The sequence below is a fragment of the Elephantulus edwardii genome, unplaced genomic scaffold (assembly GCF_000299155.1).
Source record: "Elephantulus edwardii isolate Elephantulus edwardi_28Jun2011 unplaced genomic scaffold, EleEdw1.0 scaffold00025, whole genome shotgun sequence".
NCBI lineage: Eukaryota > Metazoa > Chordata > Mammalia > Macroscelidea > Macroscelididae > Elephantulus > Elephantulus edwardii.
Genome location: NW_006399775.1, coordinates 3,807,807 through 3,815,446, shown reverse-complemented (window position 1 = coordinate 3,815,446; position 7,640 = coordinate 3,807,807).

The following is a 7,640-nucleotide window of genomic DNA, read 5'->3' as shown; positions in this document are numbered from 1 at the left end:
TCCTTTACATCCTGTCTGGTGGTTAAAATATGTCAAAAAACCGAAGAAGTAAAAATGAACAGAAACTCCCATACAACCAGTCTCATCAGTTTTCTATGGTACTGAGTAATTTTCCTTATAAAAAGAGTGGAGAAGAGCATGCATTCTAGAGTGAGAATGAATTTGAATCCCAGCTCTACCACATTCTACTGCTTTCCTCATCTGTAGAGAGATTTAAGCCTGCAAGATAGAGATAATATTTCCTACCTTGGCAAGAAGTGTGAGCACCAAGTGAGAATGTTGTTATTGTTGTTATATGCTGTCCAGTCGGAACTGACTCATAGCTGACCCTCCAGTGGGGTTTTCAAAGGCAGTAAGTTTCATGGGAGATTGCTCATCACTAAGAGACTAGTCCATGCTAAGGTCTAATAAATGTTTGTTGTTATATATTATTATCCTTCCTGAAGGATGTGCTCATTGGCACATATGTGCATGCTATTTGACGCAAAGACATTTCTTGACTAGTTCTGATTCTCTCATACCAGGAGTTTCTCCTGTCCAATTAACTTCATGAAGTCCTTTATTCCTGTTGTGCCCCATTACCATGTCCTGCCATATAAAACTGAGATGAGAAGATGTAAGATAATTTGTCCTCATAGTGTTTCTCTGACATTGTTTTGTTGTTGTTTGGTGCCGTCAAGTCGTATATGACTCATAGCGACCCTATGAATGAACAGCTTGAGCACTGTTAGCATAAAATGTGTTTGAAAATTTTATAAAAGTTTATACAAAGTATTTCACAAGTGAGTAGACACATGTCCTTTATATACTTGCTCTTCACCATTTAGTAATTTTCAAAAGTGGTTTGTAGACTTTAACTTGGAAATTATTAAAGCAAACAATTTTAGTTAAAACAAATACATTGTAAAGCATTAGCAGTTCAGATTTTTTCACACAGTAATTTAATAAAAATAGTACATTTTCATTATTCAGAAATTTAGTAATTTTCAAAAAAATATGCAAAGGAGGGTACTCTGATGGCCTACTCTGTAGAGAGTTACCCTGCTAAACCAAAGACTGTGTCTCTGGTGATTTACAACTATCAACAGCTCAGAGAAATGGTGCATGGTCTCCTTCATTGTGATTCAAAGAGCATAAAATGATGGATCTATGGTATAGACAGATCTTCAGAGAGATGTTTCTTTTTCTCTATGTTACAAGTTAACAGTTTAGGAATAAATATTTTCTAAAAAGTTTGTGACCACTAACTGCATTTTATTCCTTCCAAGTTGTAGGAATAGAAGCATTTAGAAGCTGACAAGTTAATGTCAAACTATAATAATTTATCATAATATCAAGTACAAAAGTATGTGTAATATTTTGGTAGTTGAAAAACATTGCTCATGCTAATAAAAACATCAAACTTGTTTTTAACTGTGTAGGGTAAACTTTTTGTAAATATTTTAGGGATTGCTTATGAGGGTTGAAGATAAGTATATGGACTGGTGAGTGGGTGTGTAGTGGCTACATAGATAAGTACGGTGTTTGCATATAGCCAAGTTTTAAAATATTTTGCTTACTGAATGTACAAGAATATGTCCACAGCAGTCATCTTGATGGGATTTGCTAGCAAGAAATTTTTGTTGGTAATTAGTTGTTCTTAAAAAAAATTAGTTATTCTTGCTTACTTTTATCCATTTGATCTGTTCTACAGGCCCTCAGCCTACATCACCTACCTTTTTAAAGAATAAAAATCCAAACAGCTTTGATGTTCACTGTCCTTCATGATCTGACTTCTGAGAACTTTCAAACTTATCAAACTCTCCTTATGATTTCTTCATTTTAGCTATCCTATTTGGTTTCTCCCGTTTCCCCTTCAGCTGTGCCACATGCATTTCCTTCTTCATACTTTTTTGCTTACTATTCCTGTGATTGTTTTTGTTTTGTTTTGTTTTGTTTTTTTACTTTGTCTCACTGTGAACTTGAGGTCTAACAATGCTTTAAGGCCATTCTCATGTCCTGGTTTCTCTTCAGAACCTCCCCAGTTGATTTCCTTTCACTCTGACTTTCTCTTTACTGTTCATTCAGAGGTCATACTACAAGATTGCATGTAGATGTGTGTGTGTGTGTGTGTGTGTGTGTGTGTGCGCGTGCGTGTGCGCGCGCGCACGTGCGCGCGTGTGCGTGTGTGTATTACTGCTAATATGTTTTGTGTGTGGTTTGTGTTTTCTCTTTTTTAAAAGAAAATGTTTCTAAACTTAAATACAGTGTTGTGGCCAGGGACACATAGTTTAATGATGTATTTAGTGGTACAGTGTCTATCATTGGTGTAATCTTGTATTTGGTCTATTGGCAGCATTTTTCAGGGCTGATCAATTTTCAAGTCAGAATTTTGTATCCACAATTTCAGTTTGAAATGCTTTGGCAATTGTCAGAAATGTTCCTGACAGGCATTTTTCTGATGAATATTTGGTTTATGAGACTAAAATTGTGGTAAAACATCATGATGATCCTTGCCATCTTTTCTAAGAATCTTCCCTGGCCTATTATGTTATAAACCATCGAGTGAGAGCCCACCCATGGCTGGCCCTCCAGTGTGAGAGGAGATTGCCCATCTTTCCCCCACAGAACAGCTACTAAATTTGAACCACCTGCCTTTGCATGGCACTATTATCTCCTTACCACTAAACCTTTAATGAAAATCAGTAAATTAAATTAGATGCATGTTATATCAGACAGTCTTAAAGATTTTAGGGAATAACTGGATAAGCATGGTAAATTTTTCATTTCATGGTAACTGGTAAGGTTGTTTAGTATTTAGGGTATTTTAATACTTACTTTTTAAAATTTGTTCATGTAATCTCTGTAATGTAAATTTGCCATATTAATGACCTATTTCAAGTCGATTTTAGCTATGAGATGATTATAAAATATTACTAAGATAAAACTGTTACTTGCATCATCTGTTGTTGTTGTTGATGTTGTTGTTATGTGCCATCAAGTCGTTTGTGGCCTGTAGCGACCCTACGTACAACAGGCCTAAATGCTGCTCTATCCTGTTCCAACCATGCCGTCTCCGACACACTCATTCCCACCACCCCAATCACAGAATCAATCCATCTCATCGAAGCTTTTCCTCTCCTGCGCCGCTCCTCCACTCTGCCAAACATGATGTCCCTCTCCAAGGACCAGTCCCCTCCTTGCAACATGCGCAGAGTATGCCAGATGAAGCTTCAGAATCCTTGACTCCAAGGAGCATTCCGGCTTCACCTTCTCCAGGACAAACCTGTTTGTTCTCCTAGCAGTCCATGGTATATTCAACACTCTTCTCCAGCACCACAGCTCAAAGGCACCAATTCGCTTTCTATCATCCCTATTCACTGTCCAACTCTCTGGTGCATAGCACTTAATTGCAAGACTATAGCCCGGATCATCTGTTACTTTTAAAATTAATATACTAGTTTCTTTATAAAATTGAGATACATTGTTTTCCAGAACAGATTCTTCTAATTTCTTTTGCCTCCTCATACATCATATTGTACAACTCCATGATTAATTCTCCCTCCCACTGCACATCCTGATCCCTCTACTTCCACCTTCCCTCTCCCCCTTGGATTCTTATACTCATTTTACAGTAACGGTTTTATACAATATTTGTTCTTGTGACACTGAGTTGGTTTACTTAGCATAATGCTCTCCAGTCCCTCCCAAGTTAGGTGATAATTTACAAAATAATTGTTCATGTGTGCTGCATAGTATTCCATTGTGTGAATGTACCATATTTTATCAATTCGTTTGTTTGTGGTTGGACATCTGGGCTGATTCCATGTTCTTGTGATAGTGAATAATGCTGCTATGGACATTGGTGTACAAGTCTCAGTTTGTGCCTCAGTTAGTTCTCATTTTACCAGAATATATTCCAATTAGTGGAATAGCTGGGTCATATGGAATTTCTATGTTCAGCCTTTTGAGGAAGTGCCAGACTGCCTTCCAGAATGGTTGTACCATTTTACAGCCCCACCAGCAATGTATAAGAGTTCCTTTCTTGCCAAATCCTCTCCAACATTTATTAATTGCTGCCCTATTAAACTTTGCCACTGTGGGAGTAAAGCCCCAAACCATAATGTTCATAAGAGACAAACTGGGATCAAGCTTAGAAGCACTAGTCCAGTGTATAAAGAGACTGCCAAATACAGCCAGAAATGCACAGTCTGAAGAGGATAAAATTGATGAATGGGGCCGTCTAAAGATTAAATCCATGTGTGCATCAAAAACTTGTCCCAGTAGAATGAAAAGAAAACCTACTGACTGGGAACAAACTTTGGTAATACCATCTCAGACAAGTCTCAGGATGAAAATTTACAGAATACTCCTGGGCCTCCACAAAAAAAAAGAATGATAACCCAAATATCAAATGGGCAAAAGATATGGAAAGAATTTTCACAGAGGAAAATATTTGAATGGCAAGCAGACTTGTGAAAAAACATGCAAAATCACTGGCAATAAGAGAGATGCAAATCAAAACCGTAATAAGGTACCATCTCACTCCAGTAACCGTGGCAAGGTTTAACAGGGCAGCATCTGTTGCTTTTCTGTAGCTAAATTCATTGCATAGCGTGTTAATTGATGTCCTTGTACATTTTCTTGTTGGTTGTTTTTTTTCTTAAAATATGCTCTTAAATTCCTCAAGTTATTCCTACCTTCTTGACTCCTTTTCAGTTGCTTTTCTTCATTCATTGTCATGTTTTTCCCTTGTCAGTTGATAATCCTTGGGATTTTTCCTCTTTTTTCCCTCCACTCATCAAACACATTAAAGTGTTATTTTCACATGACTTTGCTTACTGTTTAAATGACTTTCTCTCTACCTAATTCTGTCTCCTGAGCCATGACATATTTATTGAGACTTTATTGTTTTCCTTGGTGTTTTTGTATGTTTTGTTTTTTAAAAAAATGTATTGAGGTACAGAGTTGACCAAGAAATCTCATTCTTTTAGAGGAAAAGATCATTAACAAACAAACAAATAAGAACTTCTTATTACTATGAAGAAACAAGAGAATGACAGAGTTGGGTGTGGGCTGTAGGAGATGGGTAATTTAACTATTTGGACAGTGCAATAAAGGAAGACTTGTGGGCAGGGGACTTTTTCCCCCCACCAAAATAATTTTTCTTTTCAGTTCTTAATTGAATATACACAGGTGTATGGCACAGGTTTGAGTTGAATATATAAAACAGAATTGAATTAGCAATACAGAAATTAGTTATAATCAGATACACTTCACACATTTTTATCAAATCTATTACATGTATGTCAAATCGGGCGTATGAAGAAAATATGAACAGAGACTATGCTCATTTAGCTTACATCTTTTACAGCAGGAATAAAAATATAAATCATACAAAACGAAAATATTAATAAAAGTTTGAATATAAAACGCAGAGATCCATCTGAAATTACTACAAAATAGAAATTCTATACTCAGCTGTATTAACACTAATAAATGTAACAAAATTTGTTATCAGTAAAACATTTATTCACTATATGTTATCTGGAAGATAACACTAAGATTGTTATCAGCCCTCACTCTGGTTGTGAATTGCCAAAGGAGCTTTAAAAAAAAATATGATTGAGTATTACGGTTAGCACAGGAATCTAGAATTAAGGTTGCATAGAGAAGTATACTTTGGGTAGGGGGTGGGGGGAAAGGATGTGGGAATTGTATACTAATGAAGGAATTTTTTTTTTCCTCTCTTCGGAGGGGGAAGCAAGCTGGTGGGGAGGGGTGGGCAGGGAGAAAATTGCGGCAATGAATGAATGGAAATCCAAAACCTCTAAAAAAAAAATAAAAAAAGAAAAAATTTAAAATAAAAAACAAACCCAAAAAACTTACATTTAACTCCACCTCCAAATACTCATTTTATTGATCTTTCATGAGGCTAAACATTAGAGTATTTTAAAGCTTCCCAGATGGTGTTGTTAATGCACAGCAAGGACTGAGAACCACAGATAGAATTCCAAAGAAAACAACCAAAACAAACAAACAAACAAAAAACAACAAAAAAAAAAAATCAAAACCAAAACAACAGCAACAATAGAAATAGTATTGAAGGTCTCATTCCCTCATCAAATTATAAACTTTAAAAAGGAATTTAAGTTTCACTATTTTTTAACTTAAACTTTTACATCTATCTTTTAGTTCAGTGTCTACCTCCACAACTTATTAGCTTTTAAACTAGTTTTTCTTAAAAACTTAATGCCCACCTGAAACAAAGATCAGCCTTTTTCTTACTTCCCTTGCCCTAGCAAAACTTGCTGGTCCGTCTTTACTTTTTATTTCAAAGTCATGTCCCCAAAAAGAAAAACCTGGATGTCTTTACCTTTTCTCTTACAAATCAGACAATCCTCAAGTGCTGTTTAATTCTGATTCCTAAATATTTCTGTATTATTTGCCTTTCTCTATCATTGTCATACTCTCTATTTTTAAAAAAAATTTCTTCAGGTGCACCTATCCATTTCCCAAAGTTCTTTTGTAGGGCACAAATCCATTCAAATTACCTGCTTAAATAACTCTTTCCTAGCCTCTCTTTGGGGATCTCTGGTGATGTAGTCCATAGGCAGTTGTGCTGCTAACCCAAAGACCATGTCTTTGTGGCAGTTCAGATTGACCTGTGGCTTAGATGGAGAAAGGGGAACAGTCTCCTCCCAGGAGATTTATAACCTCAGAAACCCAACTGAAGGTCAGCTATGAGTCAGTTTCAAGTCAACAGTAATGGTAAAAAGAAAAGTTCCTTATTGTCCTCAGAATAAAGGGCAACACCATTGACTTTGACCCTAATTACCTCTCCTTCATTCTTTCTTCTCATTTCCTCCTCCCACTTTTATTCTAAACTTCAATCAGATTGAACTACTTACAGTTGCTGAACACTTTTCTTGTTATGTTGCTTCTAACCTCTGGCAAATAGGGTTTACTGTATTCAGAATACAATAACAACAGCAATCTCCCTCCATTCTGAGTCCTACTTATTCTCCTGGTATGAACTATTGAAAATCAAACCCTCTGCCACCAAATCATTTCCAAATCATAATGACCCTATTCTATCCAGTATTTCCAGATGGAAGCTACTGTCTCATCTTTTTCCTGAGAAGCAGCTGGTTGGTTTGAACCTCCAACCTTTTGGTTAGTGACCAAGCACTTAACTACTTTACCACTCGGGTACTTTGGTGTAAGCTGTCCTTCTGTCCTTTCTACTGATAAACCTTTCCTGCTATATGCACTAATAGACTAGTAAATCCACTTAACACTTATATAAGTACTTTAAGTACAATTGAAGTATTGTGTTATTTTCATTCTTTTATCATCACTGTCTAGCCAATGTTTAAGTATGTACTTAAATGATAACTAAGAACTTTCTTTTTTTAAGGCTAAGGAATTCTACATGAAAAGGAACTTTTGATAATTATACATGTTGTTGTTGTTATGTGCCGTCGAGTCGTTTGTGACTGATAGCGACCCTATGTACAAACAGCCCTAAACCCTGCTCTATCCTGTGCCAATCTCATTGCCCCGATACACCCATCCCGATTACCCCAGTCACTGAATCAATCCACCTCATAGAGGGTCTTCCCCTCCTGCGCTGTCCCTCCACTCTACCCAGCATGATG